The sequence below is a fragment of the Phalacrocorax carbo genome, chromosome 1 (genome assembly GCF_963921805.1).
Source record: "Phalacrocorax carbo chromosome 1, bPhaCar2.1, whole genome shotgun sequence".
NCBI lineage: Eukaryota > Metazoa > Chordata > Aves > Suliformes > Phalacrocoracidae > Phalacrocorax > Phalacrocorax carbo.
Genome location: NC_087513.1, coordinates 79643123 through 79661935, shown reverse-complemented (window position 1 = coordinate 79661935; position 18813 = coordinate 79643123). Strand labels below are relative to the sequence as shown.

Here is an 18813-nt window from a genome sequence, read left to right as displayed (position 1 = left end):
GGGGGAGAGAGGTGTCCCCAGTTTAAGTCTCTTTTAACACCACGATAGCTATGAAAGCAACTTGCTCCTTCCTCACCACCCATCTTCCATGTAGACATTGCAGCAACATGCTGTTATTTTCTCCCCTTTCTGGCACTCGGCTGCAGATGTCACCTGGATCTTCCACGTTATTGCCGATGCCCGGGCTGCTCCCAAGCAGCAGTCATCAGAGGAGGACTTTATTTCCAGGGGCAGTTAAGTGACTAACCCACGATCAAACGGCAGGGCAGTAGCGGAGGCAGGAACTGAAATCAGGTCTTCTGACTCAAGTTTCTCTTGGCTGCAGTCTCCGGGTTCGACGGCAGAATTCTTTTGTGCTGTAAGTTTCAGCAGTTGCTGAGACAAAACTTCATTTTCTTTCCCCAAGATACCATATCTATGTCATCCTGTTCTCTGCCTACTAGGAAGCAGCTTCTTAGCATTTGACTTTAAAAAGGGAAGGCAAGCAAGAGATGTTTCTGAGTGGTTGTGCTCTTTTGATCGATGAGAGAGGTGAGCCAGAGTGTGTTCCAGTGACCTCCTGCTATATAAAAGTTTGGCCTGCCTGACAGGACTTCTGGCTGCTGAGTAGCTGTGAGTCACGGCCTTTACTGCTTGGATCCGATGCGGATTTTTACATCAGACGCTGCGGAAACGAGGTGGCCTCTCAAATATTTGCATTGCTTGGCAAGCTAGGGTAAACGGGGGTGGATTCAGGAAGTTCTGGCAAGGGCAAGCACAGCTGGTGTTAAGGTCTTTGCAGGGCTCCTTTGTGTGTGTGCATATGTGTGTGTGTGTTTGTAGGAAAATAGTGAGGCCCCTTGATTTTTTTCCAGCCAGGGTTCCTGGGAAAGGATGAGTAATCTGGAGATTTCCTGTGACTTTTGGAGTGAAGAAAAAAAACATGTTGCCTTTTGGGGGAATCTTCTTGGATCTTCCACCACCCCAGTTTTTCCCTGAGCGGCACAGAAAGCCTCTCCTCTGGACTCAGCACTGCTTTGTTTATCACTGCTCAGCGGCCAGCGGATACTGCTCAAGAGGAATGTGAGCTGTGCTGTGCAAATACCGTTCTCTTCCCTTGTTTGCCAGGAAAACCCAGGATCTGAACTGTAGAATTCCTGTTGCCTCCTTGTGCCTGTGCTTCGGGAACTGAACTCCATGTAGGGCACTGGTAGCAGCGGTCAAGGTGTGCCTGGCGGGGATGCGGGGAGCGTTTCCCTTTCATGTCTGAGCATCAGCTCTGTGAGGGAGGGACTATGTGGCCACAGAGTGTTTTGCAGAGCATCTAGCATGGCTGGGTTCAGGTTCACAACTGAGTCAGCTGGGTGCTGCTGCAGTGCAAATAAGTAAATTGTAATGACAGAAGAGATGTGGGGGTTTCCTGTTGGCTGAGGAAGAAAGGAGTGAGGTGCCTCAACTCTGAGGTTATTACTATTTATTATTTGACTTGCAGTACTGCCTGCAGACTGCCTTCAGGGACAAGGGCTCTGTCGCGCGAGACACATGCACACAGCAAAGGCAGAGCCATTCCCCACCCTGAAAAAGGGCGTTCTCCAACTGAGCTGGGTTGTTTGAGCTCTTTAGAGAGCAGGAATACTGTGATGATACAAAGGCCAGAGGCTAAAGCGAGGGGTGTTGCTGCAACCAAGAGCCACGCGTAGGCAGGTTAGGCATCAGGTGTATGTCCAAAGGACTTGCTTCTATTATTTCTAGACACTAGTCACCAATATTTGGCCACAACTTTCTCTAACTAGTATTTCTTGATGTGTGCTTAGCCATTTTATGTTCTGAGTGCTTTACAAATATTATGTAATTAGGAAAATAACTCTATATTTGCACAGGCAATTGCACAACCACATGTTCAGAATTCAGCCTTTGGAAATGTAGCCTCAACTGAAATTTCCTTATCTGCTCCAAACTCTCCCAGCTGCTCTTCCCAAAATGATTTTTAATCCCCTCAACCCCGTAACTGACTGTGATGATGGTAATAAAATGGATACAGCCTGGGCAGATAAACTGCTTGGCTCTGCAGTGTAAAATAAATGGAAGGTAAGGGCTGGTAGGGAGTACGTGTTTCGGATTACAGTGCCAGTCTGTTTGCTAAATACGCTGGCTTTTAGTAGAAGAAAATCAGTACAAAACAAAGAGCCGCATCCCCCAGTGCCTGATCTCCAGTTGCTGACAATAGAACCGAGGGCTCAGAAGCAACCCACGTCATTGCTTCGCTTTCTCACAAGCCTCAGTGTTGTGCCAGGCTGGGGCCAGGGAAGGATTTAGCCCTATGACTGCCTGTACCAAGTTCGAGCCACTGGCACAAAGCTCAAGACTTATCTCCCTACCCAAATCCAGGGTATTTATGTTTGGCTTTTTTTTTCCCCCCCTCTCTCTTTCAAAGGTTAAATGGTTCCCACAGGGTGCAAGAAAGGGTTATTGAAAGCAGCAGGTCCACTTCTGAATATTGCACTTCTGGTAAATCTCTGATCCAGCATCTAGCGGTTAACCACCGATACAGGAAATGACATTTAGCATTTTATCACTCAGCCAGAAATGGAAGAACAAGGCAAGTCTGTATGTGGTGAAGATGGATCGTTGCCTGCTACCTTCCCCTTAAAGGCATATCATGCCATTTAAAAGGAAATGTTTTTTGAGCCGGGACTTTTTTCTCTCTTTGTGTACTTTTCTGCTTAGGGCAGACTAAAAACCTGGAAAACAAATCCCCTTCTTACCCCCTCCCTGAGGTTTTGCCTGTTAAAATAGGGGTGATGGCCTTATAAACAACTTAAATCCTCTTTCCTGCTCTTTTGTGTCTTTTGGAAGTGTATCCCAGGCCCTGGAGGAAGCTGGGGGGGATGTGGGGCGGGGGGGAGAAACCGGTCATGGAAAATTTAGGTTTCAGTAGATGGCACTCTCTGCTCTGACTCAGGGCTCAGCCTGTCCCTGGCATGATGTGCTGTTTGGTGGAGGGGATCGTGAGCAAATGTGCTAAAACGGCAAAGGAAGAAAAGAAAACAGTAAAAAAAAAATCAAAATATGGGGCCGGAACTTCAGCAAGTATAAATTGTTGTGGTTTATTGATTTGAGTGTAGCTGCATTGGTTTACAGCAACGAGCACCTGCCTATTGTCAGCACAGGCTAACCGCAGCGGCCGTGCTTTCTGTCTGAGCTGCTAAAACTTCGTCTGATTACAGAGTGCATATTCAGGAAGCAAGCGAGCTCCAAAATGAAATTGTATGTCACAGTCCAACTAAATCTCAAAAGGCTGCCAAATCTGCCTATATAAATGTGAACAGTTTCAGATGTTTTCATCATACATACCGGGGTGAAAAAAAAAAAAAAGGAAGCAGTGAGGCAGTTTCCTCCTGTCAATAGGATATGGGGGCAAATGCTTTGGTATTTGGTATTTGGTATAAATGTTCTGGAGGCCATTTTCACCTAATGACACAGTGTGAAATGTTTTCCAAAGAAAGAGCTTCACAGATTGCCAAAACTTTCCCGGAAGTGAGCACAGAAACACATTCGAAAGAAACATATTAAAGCTAGGGCAGCCCTCTTGATCTGTGGGACTCCATAACGCTATTTTCATGCGCCCAAGAGCCGCAAGAAGCAAATGCTTCCAAGAGCCAACTGCGGTGGTGGCAGCAGAGACCTCCATGAGAAGTTCAAAGGCTTCTAATAAGGGCAGCTCTCCAGAAGTCCTGCTGCAATCTGGCTTGGCTGGAAGTGAAGCACTTGGATGCTGGAAAGTTGGCTTGCTCAGTCCTGCAGCAAAGGTCTTGGATCCCACTAGCCAAAACCTACTAGCACAGTCCTGTAGTTTAAGCACCACCTCGCTCAAACTGCTTGAGAGCCATCCTTGCAACATCACTCTGGTAGATCAGGTGGAGGAAATCAGAATGTCTGTGACCATAGAGACAAGCTCAGAGTTGTGTTCAGGTGGAGGTCTGATGTGTACTGGCGTGAACTGGAAATGGGGGGTAAGGATCTGCCGTAAAATGGTCAGTGGACATCAAAAATGGGTAAAAGAGAAAAGCGAAGTTCCAGCTCTCAGCACACTCACTGTTCAGTTAGAGTGTTGGTTCTTCAGCCTCCTGCTAATTTTCATTTTCGTTTGAGGAAACTTGATTGAATGCAGAATGCAAAGTGAGAAAGCTGTGGAAGCTGCTTGGAGCATGCAGATGAGGACCCTGCTGAAATACACATGCGTCAGTCACAAAGAGGGAAGATGCACGTGCATGCAGGGAAACAGATTCTCAGCCCTTAACACTGCATGTTTTTGATACTGTTGTGATGTATTCTGTACATCTGAAAGCCCACCCTCCTAAGGGGTCCTGGTCTGTGTAGAAAAATCTCTTCTCTCCAGCCTTGCAAAGAAGTTGGACACTGGTCCTGCCAGAAAGTCTGCAGAGACTTAAGCAGGTCTTTGGCCTCCCTGAATATTTGCCAGCAAACCACAACTGGCAGGATCAGAGCCTTGAGCTACACCTTGGGAAGTGCTACTATTTATCTCTGCACTTGATTGCACCCAATTACTTGCTAAGAAAACGTTCTTTGAAAAAAGATCTGGAGCTGGCTCCTTCTCTCATTGTGACTCTGCCAGCTGCCATCCCCAAAGCTATTTTTAATCAGGCAAGCTTCCCCATCCCTGCCAAAAAAACTCATAATAATTAATAACAATAATACGAAGGTAGCCTGGATAAGTGAATTGTGCTGGCTCTATAAATCAGCGGCCAAGGCTGCTAGGGAAGATCAGTGCTGCATTGTTAATGTGCTGTCTTCCATTTTGCTATAGCCTTGGCCTCCTGGTTCACACTCGGTCCCTTTACATTGTTGTGCCGCTGGTCTCCGCGCTGCCTGTCGCAGGTAGGCTGGCAGATGGGCACAAGCACCTCCGCACAGCATGTTGCTTTGATCCGTCTCGTTGCGGATGTGAGGTGGGTATGAATGATCCCGCTTACGTGCCCGTCATGCTGCACTGCGAAGTTCATTAATTCTGGGAGCTGCAAGATGACAGAGAGATGCACCTAAAGTAGGCTTGGTGGTTAGGTTAATTCTCGGCACTGTCATGTTGCAGCCTCTGGTGTGATTATTTGCCTGCAGGCATGTGCGTCCCTGTGCTGTGATCCTGTCAGAAGTTAAGCCGTGTTGGGCTGGATCAGAGTGTGGACAGGAAGCCTCCAAGGACAGGCTGCTGAAGCCATTTCAGGCAGTGATCCCATTAAGCGGTAGGTGGTACTGTGCACTCTGCCAGCACCTCCACAGCGCGGTGTGGGGGAGATGCTAGGCTGCCGAAGGTTTTCCTGCCCGGGTGCAAGCTGATGTTGCTTTGCCCACATGTGGTAAAAAAACATTTCCTGGTGATTTTATTAACAAAAAAAAAAGAAGGAAAAAAAAAAAGTGTAGGAGCACGAGTCCAAAGGTACTGTCCTGGCCGATTCTCAGGCTGGGTGTCTGTGTTTGGTTTGCTTCTGTATAGACTTCCTGCTGGTCTACATATTTCTCCTCAATGCTGGCTCCAAACTGATAGCGTTGCTCTTCGGCTATTATGCTCTACTCCAGAGCTGGAGGCCTCCACTGGTAAGGAGCTGCACAGTTTTAAGGGTTCTGGAAGGAAAGATAAATAAGAAATTGAAAAAGAAGAGGAAAAGATAGGAAAGAAGTAAATGAGCAAACCACCCCACCACCTCCAGCATAAAACCAGTCCCCCAGAAGCATGTGACTGCTTCACAGTCAGCAAGGATTACTTTCCCAGGCCCCTTGGGCTGGCATGCTCATCTCCTGGGGAGAAAAGCACTGAAGCTTCTCCATCAATGCCTCAGCCAGCAAGGGCACTGTGGAGATCACCTAGAAGAAAAAAGCATGAAAGCAGGGACAGCAGGACAGCAGCCTGAGGAGAGCCCTGGGGGCCCCTGGGGAAAGGGAAGGAGGGAAGGAGAAAGCTGGCTCCTATTTTGCTTGCCTGTAAATCTCACGTCCTTAGGATCCTTTTTCTCAGTGTGCCTGTGAAATTGAACTGAAAGCAGTGTCATTTCTGAACTTGCTGCCTGGCGGTGGCCAACTCGCTGCAAAAATCTGTTCGGCTGGCCATGAGGAAGCGCACCGTGAGAGCTTCATTGAAGCCCAGCCTCCTCTGGGCTCCGAGACTTGCGCCACGAATGACAAACAGAAGGGAGTGCACGTGTTTTACACAGATGCTTTCTTTTACACGTAGACCTCTCTTCCCCCACACACAAAAAAAGAAAAAAAAAAAAAAAGAAAGAAGATGAAAAATCAATAAAGCCACTACTTCGTGCTTCCTTCTCAAGAATAATTGCCAAGGTGATGCTCACAGGACCCTGTCAGGTGATAAAGGAGAGGCGGGTGGCAAGCTACGAGTAACGGTGCTCATCAAATAGACCACGGCAAGGCAAAGCAGCAAAAGTCCCTCTGCCTGCCAGCTGGGGAAGCAGCTACCTCTGGAACTGTGTGCCCAGAAAACTTACTTTGTTCTCCTGCCCAGGGTTTCTAATTGTAATCTATGACACAAGTACAGACCTATTTCAGGCAGTGGTTTTAACTTAAATGGGTGAATATCTAGAAATTTTCCACTGGAATTGTATTGCTGTGAACAGTAAAATTGAGCTGCTTACCCTGGACCACTCTGAAGCTACCCATGGCTCTCCCCTAGGCTCAGCCAGACAGTAGCCACTGAGGTAGGGTACATCTGTGCTGCTGGGGCTGCAGATTGGAGCACTTTCAGGAGTGGCTCTGAGGAGACCGTGCTACGAATCTGCTGGTGTGTGGCCACGTGGATCTCCCTGCCACCCAGGTATCTCATTAGCATCTCAGCACTGCATTGCCACTTCTACACTGCTAGCAGGAACCAAATGCAAAGCTAGTTTCAGTATATGCATACAACTGACAAATTGCACCATAGTCATACCAAGCATGTGATTTGCTCTGTGCCTGTGCATAATCTCTCCTTAAAGGTGCTACTTGTTTGCGGGAAGTAATACCTGAAGGGTTTTCAAGCTGGAGACCTAGCATTGTAATTATTCTGAGGCATGCTCTCTACAGTTAAGGTGCTGAGTACAAAGGCGTGCCAGCCTGGCTGAGTCCTCTGCTTACATGTGACAAGAAGTGCTTTTATTGGTAAGCTGGTGTTCCAGAAAGGCAGAAACAGATGTGTAATCTGCTTTAATAGTTTATGTTGTCTGTTGGCAGAGGTGCTCAGAAGACCTCAAAATACTAATCCTGAAAGAAATGTGACATGACTGAGGTTACCTTTATGTTTTAAGAGATGAAAACACTTTTTTGGGAGAGCAGTGGAAGGTAACCTGGTCTGATTTTGCCTTGAGTGCTTTGCACGACTGGAGCTGCAGCAAGTTCTGCACACACATGCAGCGAGGCTGTTACAGTTAGTGTGCAGCTGCATGCGTCACCTCTCCTTTGGGGAGTCTCAGCTTCTGTCATCAGGGGTCAAATTCACACTGACCCCACTCAGATTAGTCCCAGATGGTCATCTCGGCCACCAGGTCAAGGCCAGTCTGCAACACCAGGACTGGACTGTGGTAACGTGGTGGTCTGGCAGCAGGCTGGTGTGGAGTGGGTGTGTAATCACATACCACAGGTTTCAGGGATAAATTCAGGCTGACTCAACATGTTCTGCGGCAAACACCCAGTTTTTATTCCTAAACTTTGTATTGTAAATTTATGGAAATGAGCTCTATCGACATGAGCGTCCTTACACTGTTATAATGCAGTCTTAGTGGGGATGGAGGTGGCTTCCCCATGCAAAACAGAGTAAGCAGCACTTTGGTGAAATCCATGGGTGATGGATGACTGCTGGCACTTGCAGTTGGGAAGTATTCTCTTAAATGGTTTGTGAGCCCTTTAGTGGTGGTTTGAGTTTTAGAAAACAAGCAGAGCAGTAGAGGGGGACCATACCTAGATCTTGTGTGTTGTGCAAATGTGGTCATTCACTGCAGGTATTCTGATGCCTGTGTGGTTTCTGTATACATTCTTTTTAATTTTTTTACGAGAATTGAAAGACACAACAATGTTGCACTGGGAAAGACTGTGAACACGCTTATAGACAGGAAAGTGATATGAAGCAATTCAAGAGAGATTAAAGAATGGTTGGAAAACAACAATGCAAGTTCCAACTTGGAAGAATGCAAACTGGAGAAAAACAACTTGAAACTCAAATATGCAGCAGGAACAAGTAGCGTTGAGGAGATCTAGGAATGATAGCGGCTAGCTGATTGGAAGTGATATTTCTCAAGCTGCAGAAGCAGGCCATGTGTGGGAAGGCACCCTCTTACATGTGGGAAGGCAGAGCATGTGGAATATTGCCCTCAGTCCTGCGTACTGCACTTCTAGCCAGACAGAGACATGCCAGAGGGGGTTCAAGAACAGCAACAAAAAAAGAAAAGAAGGGGGGGGGAGGTTGTCTGTGAAAATGCTCTCCCATAATTTTTCTCCATAAAGTAATCAAAAGATGAAAAAGAAGGAATTCGGTAACTGTCGCCAGTATCAGAAAGAAGTAAATGCTAAACAGACTTACTTTAGGCTGTATGCAGTGGGATTATCAGGAGTAGTGGGAGTGCACCGAGAAAAGAAGGATTTAACTGAATATCAAGAATCTCCTTGATGGAGAGATGTGCAATGCCTTGCAAGGAAGTGGTGGAAACTTCATCCCTTGGGGACATCTAACACTTGACCACACAAAGCACTAGGAAGTTTATTAGAGGAAATGACTGCATTGGATAGGCGGGGGTAGTATGATGCAAAAGATCACTTTCCATTTATCTGAGTGTATGATATGAACAGAAAAGTATGTACGAGGCTGTTTGTGATTTCCACATTCAACAGTCTTAAGCTGCCTTCCATTTATACTGATGATAGACTAATTTATTCCCAGGTTGCTCTTTTATTCCACTCTACCAACTTTACCTTCCCTAATCCGTGCTATGAAGCAGTAACCTTAGAGCACAGAGGGAATGGGAGGTTTTTTCTCAGAGTAAGCAATAGCTTTGATGGAAATTCTCACTTTCTGTCTGGATAATGTCAAAACATAGGGCCAAATGTTGTCTTCTTGGATTTGTGGGTGCCATCTCAGTGGGGTGCTCCTTCTTTACTGCATTGGGAAGAAGCTCAGTGTTCTTCGTGGGGGCACATGGCTTTTATAAGTTCCCACGTAGGTTATGTGAGTCAATTGCATATGCCATTAAAATTGGCTGCCAGAATGTGAATTGCCCTGGTTATTTAACTGGAGTGCTTAAAAGTCCTGTTATCCATACAAAAAGATCAGAACAAAGACATGTACACACCAAAAAAGTTTACAGCCGCAATGTTTTTAAAAGCACGTGCCTCCCATCTGTGCAAGGGCTTTCCCATCGAAAACAGCAAACACTGCGTTCCTTCAAAGGCTTTTATTGTTGCCTAGAGATTCGGAGATCAGGTGGTCAAGCTGTAGCTTCAGAGCAACAGGAGCAACAGGGAGAGGGGAAAAACAGACATAAATGTGCATCTGGATGTGCTGAAAACCCAGCTTCGCTGCTGAGCAGCTCCTCAAGCGGTGTCCCGTTGCTGCAGCACTGGTTTAACCCAGTGCTCATTAGCCTTGACAGTCTCTCTTGATGGCATGCCCTCTCTATAATCTAAAGCTGTGCTTGGAAGATAAGGGCTTTGTGTACTGGTTATAAACAGCGAGGCTGGAGTGGAAATTCGCAGGACTGGAAGTCAGAGAGCAGCTTTGTGACTACATTGAGAAAGCCTTGTAAAGAAGGGTGAGGGCTCCTTCTCTTGGTGCATTCAAAGCAGCTTCTCCTCCAATCTCTCACAGGGCGTTCGTGCTTTTTGTTCTGCCCCCACCTCCACAAGTCCTTGTGCTGAAAGGTTTTTCTTGTTTTATTCTGGAGTCACTTTGGATGCATTGTCCTTTCCCAGATGCTTGGTACTTTCGACACGGCAAGGTGCTTGTATAGCATTGCTGAGGGGGAGGGAAAATAGCAGGGTGGGAGGAAAAACACTTACCCTGGGAAACCTTTAAGAATCTTGCTTTCTTTTTTCCCAGAGCAAAGACTGATTGTCTTTTGAAATGTCCATAGTTTCCATGATATTTGTCCTCTTGCACCTCTTGGCTTTTTATTAGTTTGGAATATTCCCATGTTTATTCACTATTGAGAGCCCTCCCACCACCCTTCTCGTTCTCTGTATTGTCAGATCTTGGGGAAAAGCTGGACTCGGGGGGTTCTTTTTCAGGGAAAAAAAAAAAAAAGAAAATTTAATGCTTCCACTTCTACATGGGTGAAAAGACAAAAGCTGCAAGTGGTTCTCAGTAAAGGATAAGAGTGGGTTTGGTCATTTCAAAAAAGATTTTTTGGCTTTGGCAAGTGAATGTTACCTAATAGCCCTGGAAGTCATCTGAAGAAATTGCAGTTAGAATAAAGACATCAGCTGTGAACGGGTGCACAGCCTTTGAGCTTCCTACCCCTCTGTCCTCCAGCCGTTATGTTGTCCCAGATTAATATTACTTTTCACTCACCCAAATGCTTGGGAGTTTTCAGTGGGCTTGTTAAGGCAAACAACATGAAAAATATGGGAAGCTAGAGAATAGGTTCCTGACCAGTATCCTGTTCAGAGCAATATTTTATGACCCTGAAGCAGATGCAGTGTCTTACTCTGTTCAGCTCTGTAGTCAGTGAACACAAACTAGGTGTTAAAAGAGCAGCTGTAGCACAGGACCTGGTGGGGATGTAGGAAATAAAGCAAAGGAAATATTAGAGGTATACCCAGGTGCGCAGATGGTCTTGGGAGGTCCCCAGAGTGGGGAATCAAAGTAGCAAGCTGTTCATCTTTGATTCAGCTGTCTCACTGGACTCCAGCATCCAGGCTGTTTTCGATTCCTGGGGCTTCTGCTTGTATCATGTCTCAAATCCAGCATCTCCTTCTCTGTCAGCCAACACAATGAAAAACTAGACATGGGCCCTTGGTATCGCTCACCTTCCTTCACTGCTATTACAGTAGCCTGGGTGCCTGTGATGCTGATCATCTCAAGCCTCCTAAACAATATGGTGCTAAAACCTCCTTTTTTGGCTCTCCACTTTGACCACCACATTGCTCATCTGTTTGATTCCTTCTGCTGGATGACTCCTCCCCACTTTTACTTTTCAGGTCCCTCAAGAGCTGGCTGACCCTGCCCTTCTTGTCTAACAGACCTATCCCCCATGGCCCTTTTTCAAAGGTGGCCTGGCTCTCACAGCCCTGAGGCCCATCCTGGCTAGAAGACACTCCCCGCCAGACATTTGCAAAACCATTTTCCTCTCCTTTAGATCTCTGAAAAGTCCCCTCTCTTCACACCCTACCAGAGCCTACGAGGTATGCCAGCAGCTGAGGCTGCGTAGTCACTGGCTAATAGCATCTGTGTGTCATTGATACCTCGTCCTTTCCTCTCTCCTTCACGAGTCTAAACAAAAGTGGGATTGTGCAGAGGATATTCATGTGGCTTCATTAATTTCAGGCTACTAAATTAGGTGAGTGAGTTAGGCTCCCTACAGAGTCAATAAAGGAAGACGACATCTAATAAACCTCCTAAGTTGTCCTACACTGTCTCCACTGACTGCATAGGGAGCTTATTTATCTAACTTAGGTAATAAAATTATCCCCCTGAGGCTCCTTCCCCTTCTTCTCTATGTCCAGCTCCTTCTCTGAGAAAGAAAGTGTTGGGGAATTATGTGTGTAGCAGAAAGAAAGGCTGGTGCTGATATGAAGGGGGGAAGGAGGAGAGAAACTGATGGGAGATGATGAGGAGGAGGAGATTGGGGTGATGTGGCTAGGAAAGGAAAAACAGAGGATGCGATGAGGAAGTGGGAAGAATGCAGAGATCCTGAGGCAGAACTGAACTTAAGAAGTGGAAGTGGAGGAAAGATAAATACAGAAGAGACACTGAAGGAAAAGAGGAGAAGAGAGCAGCAGCAGGCAATATGATGTTTATCAGAGAAGTGTTTGTAAGTAGGCAGGCAGGTAGAAGTCACCATGAAGGAACAATGCTTTTGAAATTATACCAAATGGAAGACTGGGAGAGAAGGCCCAGTGGTGATATTAAAAGCTTGAGGAGAGAGACAAATCCAGAGAAGAGAAGAGGGTGGGTTCAGGAAACAAACAGTGACATTTTAAGGAGCGCCACTGTGCCAGAGGGAGGTTTAGTTGAACCCAGCAACAGAAATATTCAGAAAGGGGGAAAAAAAAGCCAAAAAGGCAATAGTGGAGGACAAACAAACAGAGGAAAGGCACTGAAAGAAGAGTAGGCACAGAAAGCAAGGGTCTCAGCTTGCTGCCTTGGAGTCTCTCCAGGGACTTTAGCAGGAGCAGGTTGGGCCCCAGGGCATTTGAAATGAAACTTTAGACAAAACTCATTCTCATAACTGCTATGTAAAAATTACGTATCTTCAAAGACATTCTGAAGACCTATGGATACAGCCCCATCCCTGCCAACCCCTGTACTATAAAATCCTAGATGATTACTGTTCTCCTTGCGGACTGACTTGGATTTGTGCTCTCCAAGTGTGCAAACACTCACTGTTTGGGTTGCACCCTGCCTCTGCAAACAGAGCCACTGACCTACAAAGTACTGCAGCTTAACTCAGTAAAATAGGTACCAATGAAGGTATCACAGAGTTGGGTTCAAGACTGCTCCCTGGGGAAGGTTCTGCGTGAAGGCCCTTTAGATGGAGTCCACATGAAGCAGCGGTTTCCAGCTGGGATGGTCCCTGTACTTTCTTAATTAGTAAATTTTTGATCAGTGATTTTTGAAGGCTGTTCCCTGCCAGACTGTTATCGGCCTTTCTTTCCTCCATCCTCTTTCCTCCCAAAGAATGACCACAGTGCCTCTGAAAACAAACAAAGCACAGGACAGGTTTGGCAGGACCTTTCAAAAGGAAAATATTCCCTCTCCATCTGAGTGGTTATGAATAATGATCTCTGTAGCACATTTAGTTCAGACTTCAAAGCCTTTGTCACCAAGGTTGTGTCAAAGCTGATTTGAAACACAGACTGACATAAGTGAAAGAACTTGCAGGAAATACAGTTTTTGCCCAGAACAGATTGTCAGAGTACCTGTGGCCACCTGGGCTAAGCTGCTTTTTATAAATGATTAGATTTCTTTTCTTAACTCCCTTTCTGGGCTTTCTGTCTGTCATGCCTCTTCCAAAGGGAACTGTGGCTTTTAACGCTGCCTGCGACAAAGGCAAAGGGTGCAAAGTTGCTGAGCATCTTCAGAAATCGTCCCTCTGCAGCGTCATTGGCACCTGTGGCTGGAGCCCAGCCTGGCACAGCTCCCCCAGGGACGGCCGTCCCCGTGTGATGACCCCGCCACTGCATTTCCATGGGCTGCAGCAGATTTGCCTGCCTATCGAGCTGCGTTTGATGAACATCAGAGTCGAAAACAAGGCTAGATGAAATCTGCTCAGCTCATTTCTGTACCCCACCCTCTGCAAACCACTCAGCCTCTCGCCCTTCCCCCTCCTCACAAGGAGAGCGAGCTCTTGTGGTTAAACCTTTGCTAAACCAAGATGCAAACTGCTCGGATGCCAGGGTGATGAACATGAAACGAAAAGCACATGAAAGCAACCACCCAGCAGTTCTGCCACAGCTGGACTGAGCCCAGCTGTTGTTAGGCTAACTACCTGGGCATGACATTGCCTTTTCCAAACTCTGGCAATGTATGCTCCTTCTCCAAGCCAAATACAGATGCCTCCATCCACTTTAAAAAAACAAAAAAAACCAAGCTAAACCCCACAGGTAGGTGCTGCAAACAGCTGGTGCAGAATGTTCTGAAGCCCACCTTGCTCCCAGAAAAGCAGGAAGTGTTGCTAAATAGTCTTTCTTTTCCTTCTGGCGACAGAGTGGTGGCATGTTGCCTACACTTACCTCCGCTTGCTGTGGTTTTCTGATGGAGGGGTGTTGAGCACAGAGAGCATGAGCACCCTGGGGCTGCCAAGTGTGGTCAGCACCCACCTTGTGGCACGGCGAAAGCCCATGGAAGAAATGGGCTCCTTGTTCAACTTCGGTGCATATCTGTTCCTCAGCAAAAACCTCGTGGTGTCCACTCTAAACCAGCTGCTCTTGTGCTTATATATGGGTATGCACATATAGGTGGCCCGTAGCAAGTGTGGAGCAATTTTAGTACTTCCAGGCTCTAGGAGAAATGCCTCAAGTCATTGCTGAAAAAGCAAGCAGAGAGCAGTGGACAACAGGCAGGAGGGGTTTTGCTGGATTTTTGTAGAAGTAGAAATTATGTTGGATTCTGCCAGGAATCTGCTGAGGCTGAACTCCGCGTTTGACTCAGTGGCTGCCTCGGACCAGGGGTGCGGACCCAGATTTTGGAAGAATGCACTGAGTTTGCGTGCCTCTGGTTTTGGATGCCACAACCTGCTTTTGCAGAGGCACTGAATTGGTTTTTTGATCTCAGTAGGAGTTCTGGGTGCCTAATACTCATGCAAATCAGGCTGCGGGTATCTGAAGTCAGGCAGCCAAAAACACAGGCGCCCCAAATTTGCAGGCTGCTTATTATGTAAACGCAGCTCAAAAAAATCTCTCTGCGTTTCACTTTCCCATGCTGATAATGCTGCGACTCTAAAACATTCCTCAAATGGACCCGGGGAAGAGAGTTAAGTGATCATTTAGCAGGAGAAAAAAGCATTGCAGACAGTGACATCCACTATATTACTGACAAGAAAATGAGGATCTAAAGATTTAGACTTTACTTCTGACTCTCCTTGACCTTTATAAGTCCCTGAATATATCGAGTCATTTCTCTGTAGTCCTCGTTGTCCACAACAAAAGTACTTATCTCGAAGATGTGCCACAAGCTGTTCTTAATGTTTGCAAAACCCGGTGGAGAGGTGATCCTCTTTTTGCTCAGTGGCTAAGGGGAATGTTTTGGGGAGAAGTGCTGGCTCAAGGCAAAGAAGATCAGGATATTTTAACCCTAGAAAAATGAAAAAAGAAGCCCAAATATTTCTTATTATCTTGAAATGCTCTACATGCTCCAGAGTGGTGTAGTCTCCTTCCTAGTCCTGTTATTTAATAACTTCCTTTTATAAATTTAGGTCAGTTTTTAAATGAAAATTTCCATCCTGAAGGGAAAAGTCAGAAAGTTTCTATTTGACATTTCTGGAACAAATAATTTTTGAGTATGCCAGGTTAAACTTTCTCAATGCTATAAATTTTTTTGCTGCTTTTTTTCAGCTGGAACTATTTGCTTCACTTGACCTGAACTTGCAGTTCTTGTCAGTCCATCTGAAATGCCATTTTCCCAGAAAATACAGGCTTCACAAAAATAGTTCATCCAGCTGAACCCAGGCAAAGGATTTTAGTCTCATTTAGTTGGTTACTGATTTGTAAACTGGCCGGCAGCCTGTAGCCTGGTAGCCAAGTTGCCAAATTGTTTTTTATTTCTATTCAATGAACTTCTAGGAACTCCAGTGAGTAAGCAGGGCCCTGTTTTATTAGGCACCACACATCCACATAAAGCCAAGATTACCCGGGCTGCAAAGAGTGTATTTCTACCAAGTAGTGAAATCAGCTGGAACAAAAAGGTATTTGTGGGCTGCAAATAAACTAGAAGCTTCTGCTGCAAAGATAATCGATAGTATGTGCCTTGTCCAAAGGCACTGAAAGCAACGGGAGCCTAAGGGTGAGACACAGGGAGGTAACGCGAGCTACATTCGGATGCTGGCTTGGCATTTTGTTCATGGGTAACAGGCAGCAAGTGTGCTGGGGAGCGTCTGTGAAGCCCTCCATCAGGAGTCTCTTCCCTGGCTTCAGGGCAGCATTGTTCTTCTCCTCCTCGACTCCCTCCCTGGAAATTTGGTGCAGGTGATAGAAAAGATTGGGCATCGAACTATGATTGATTAAATGCCCCTTTTGCAGTTGCTTTTCTGCTGTGCTTCTGAAGCGGAAAATAAAAGCGGGCAGTGGTGGTGGTGATGGGGAATTTCCAAGCAGACTTCTTGGGGCTGGTTCCAGGCAGGAGCCTGAAATGTATGGGATGGAAAGTCTGGGCATCGGACAGCTCAGCTGCTCCCCTGGGCCAGCCATACCACGCCGCAGGCAGCACAGGCAGCAGAGACGCGGGCAGCACACCTGGGCTGCCCAAAGGGCTGGCAGAAACCCACCTCGTGCCCTCTAAGATGCCACCCAAGTCGAGGCATTGCTACAGAGCGGTCACGCTGTGGCAAACTCACTTTTTTGTGACGGAGACAAGATCCATGGGAAACTTTCCATGGGGGGTGCCATTGTCAAGCAGGTACCCCCTGGCCCCAGGCAGGGTGGCTGTAAGAGCTCACTCTGCTGTGCACACAAGGAAAGAAGGAGCCGACGGACCTGTTCTGCCAGGCTGCAAGGGGGAGACTGCTTGAAGCACCTCAGCTGTACTACTGTCCTCCCTCGCCCAGGGTGGGACGCCTGCCCGTGCCTCCTCGAGGCACCAGCCACAGCTCTGGAGCCAGGGTCTCAGCCGGGCTGGGGAGAGGAGCCAGGCATGGCACAGCCCTCTCTTAAAGCATGAACCTCCTGTCCATGCCTAGGAGGACATTCCCCTACCCCAGCCCTGCTCAGCTGCTGCTCTGCCTCAGCTCCAAAAAAGCAGCTAAAGGTGGGTACCAGGAAAGGCAGCCCTGGGCATTGCAGTCCCGCATGGGTGCCATTTCTGGCATGGTTTGTCCTCTAAAGAGAGGGACCCCGCCCTGGAGAGGGTGGACTGGGCTCCTGGGGCAATGTCTGCCACTAGGGATGGTTTCAGAGGTTGCAACATGGAGCTGGGCTATGAGGCAGCCAAGATTACCACAGCATGTCCTCCTCTGCCCCGCCGTGCAGTCGGTTTCCCTCCAGGCGCTATGTGAGAAAGTGAGCATGGATTTAATTGCCATGGTGGCACAACATCCAGATGTTTTGAATACTTCTGTAGATTCCCCCTTGTTTGTGATGTGGTTAGGGTTGCTGGCAGCAAGGTGGGGAACATTTTACTTTGTGTCAGAGGAAAGAAAGTGATAAGCCACTGTGATAGATGGGTGTCTGCTACTTGCTGGAGCCACTGCTGCTGCCAGCAGTGCTGGGTGGGGGCACGTTGGAGTCGGAGAAGCGTGGGACCCCGGAGGGCCCTCGGTGGGTACGATCTGGTGCAGGCACGGCAGCTTGGGGGTGAAGGCTCCTGGGCTCTGTCCTCAGCAAGGGGCTGGAAGTGGAGGCACTTGAGCAGCAGGCAAGGGCTTCTGCAGTGCTCAGCTCCACCTCATCACAGCCGTAGCTCTGCAACAAAGATCTCATACCTATCTGATTCTGAACAAAACCTAACTCCAATCAGGACACAAGATGTGAATCTCCTGGGGGGTCCTGGATGCAGGGCTGGGCTAAATGTTGTCTCTCTGGCCTCACCTCCAGCTGGACCTAGTCAATGCATCCCACTCCCCTTGCAGTTCCTGGCAGTCCACACCCAGACCATGGCCCCATGCCGCTGGAGTTACTGACTCCAGTTAGACCCCAAGAGTATGAACTTCCAGCCCTGCAGTTCAGCTACTGGTAACTGAAACTCCTGTGAAGCCCTGCTGTGCATGGACAGGGTGGCAGTGGGAGCTAGCGTATGCTCTGTATGGGTGTGCAGGACAGGGCTGAGTACTAACCAGCATTAAAGAGTAACTGCATGAAACAAAATTAAGCTACTGTTTGAAATATTTGCTGCAACTGCATACAGAGGATTATGCATGCAGTCTTCTTTGTCTGGGCCATACATCCCAAGACACAGCTCAGATCGCAGCTGAAGCACCTCATCTAGCCGAGGATGTTGCTTTGGAAGGGCACTGCCTGCACCTGTCCGAATGTCTGGATATGAACGGTCACTTGCTGCTTTCAGTCTGGCTGATAAGCGCCACACGCTGATCTTAGCTGGGCTCTCACGTCTGCTGAGTTTGTGCTTCGGCGTGCAGTGGTGGTAATGGATGTCGCGGTTCCCACCTCGGTTCAGGTGTTAGATGAATGCTAATCTGGTTTCATTCTTGCTGTGCCAGTTTATGACACTGAGTTATAGGGTTCTGCTTCCTGGGAAGGTGCTTTGGGGAACAACACGCCAGTGCTGGCAGAACCAGTTGTTGTTGCAGACCTAGGCTATATTTTCCGCAATCTCCTTCTGCGGTGAGTGCGTGCAGCTGTAACTTTCAAAAAGTTCTTTTTCCGTGTATTTTCGTCTCCTTGATAGAATAAACAGCCCCTGAGGATTCTTTTCTCCCTTCCTAAGGCTGGGACATGAGCTCTGCATCTGTGGTGTAGCTGTCCCACTAGTAGGGTTCCTCAGTTCCCTGAAAGCTGGTCCAAAGATCATACAGGAGGTGTTTTTTTGGTTTGTTTGTTTTTTAAGAAGAGAAATATTTCTGCATTTTATATATAGTTTAAGGGCCCACACAAAGAGAATTTCCTAATTGTTCCCGATGCAATATGTTTGGCAGTGAGAAAAAAAATGTGGGTGGGGAGTACAACACCTATTGCAATATCCTTCTCACCTCCTTGTAGGGAGAGGGAAGAGAATGAAAATAATTTGTCTTTGGCAAGTGTTTGTGCTTTTCTGTAGGGCTCAGAAGAGGAGACTGAAATTGTTGACTATAAACACAAGCAGAGTCTGCACACCTAGTGTAGTTTCTGTGCAAGGGCGGAAAAAACCCTAAGCAGCCTGCAAGGTTAAATTAAATTAATAAACATGAACGTTTTGGGGAAGAAACAGAGAAGAGGGACCACAAGCCAGGGCTATTTGGTTGTGTTGTTGGC

At 47.2% G+C, this 18813-nt stretch overlaps 1 long non-coding RNA gene across 2 annotated transcripts in view; it reads left to right on the top strand.

The window, feature by feature from the left end:
* The first annotated feature begins 345 nt into the window (after positions 1 to 345).
* Positions 346 to 18813, top strand: part of LOC135315183 (uncharacterized) — a 29684-nt gene continuing 11216 nt past the window's right edge. Inside the window, exon 1 of one of the 2 annotated variants that reach the window (XR_010374622.1) lies at positions 346 to 677. This is a non-coding gene — a long non-coding RNA (uncharacterized LOC135315183). The remainder of the gene's footprint in view (positions 678 to 18813) is intronic. The other variant, XR_010374620.1, reaches the window with a different exon arrangement.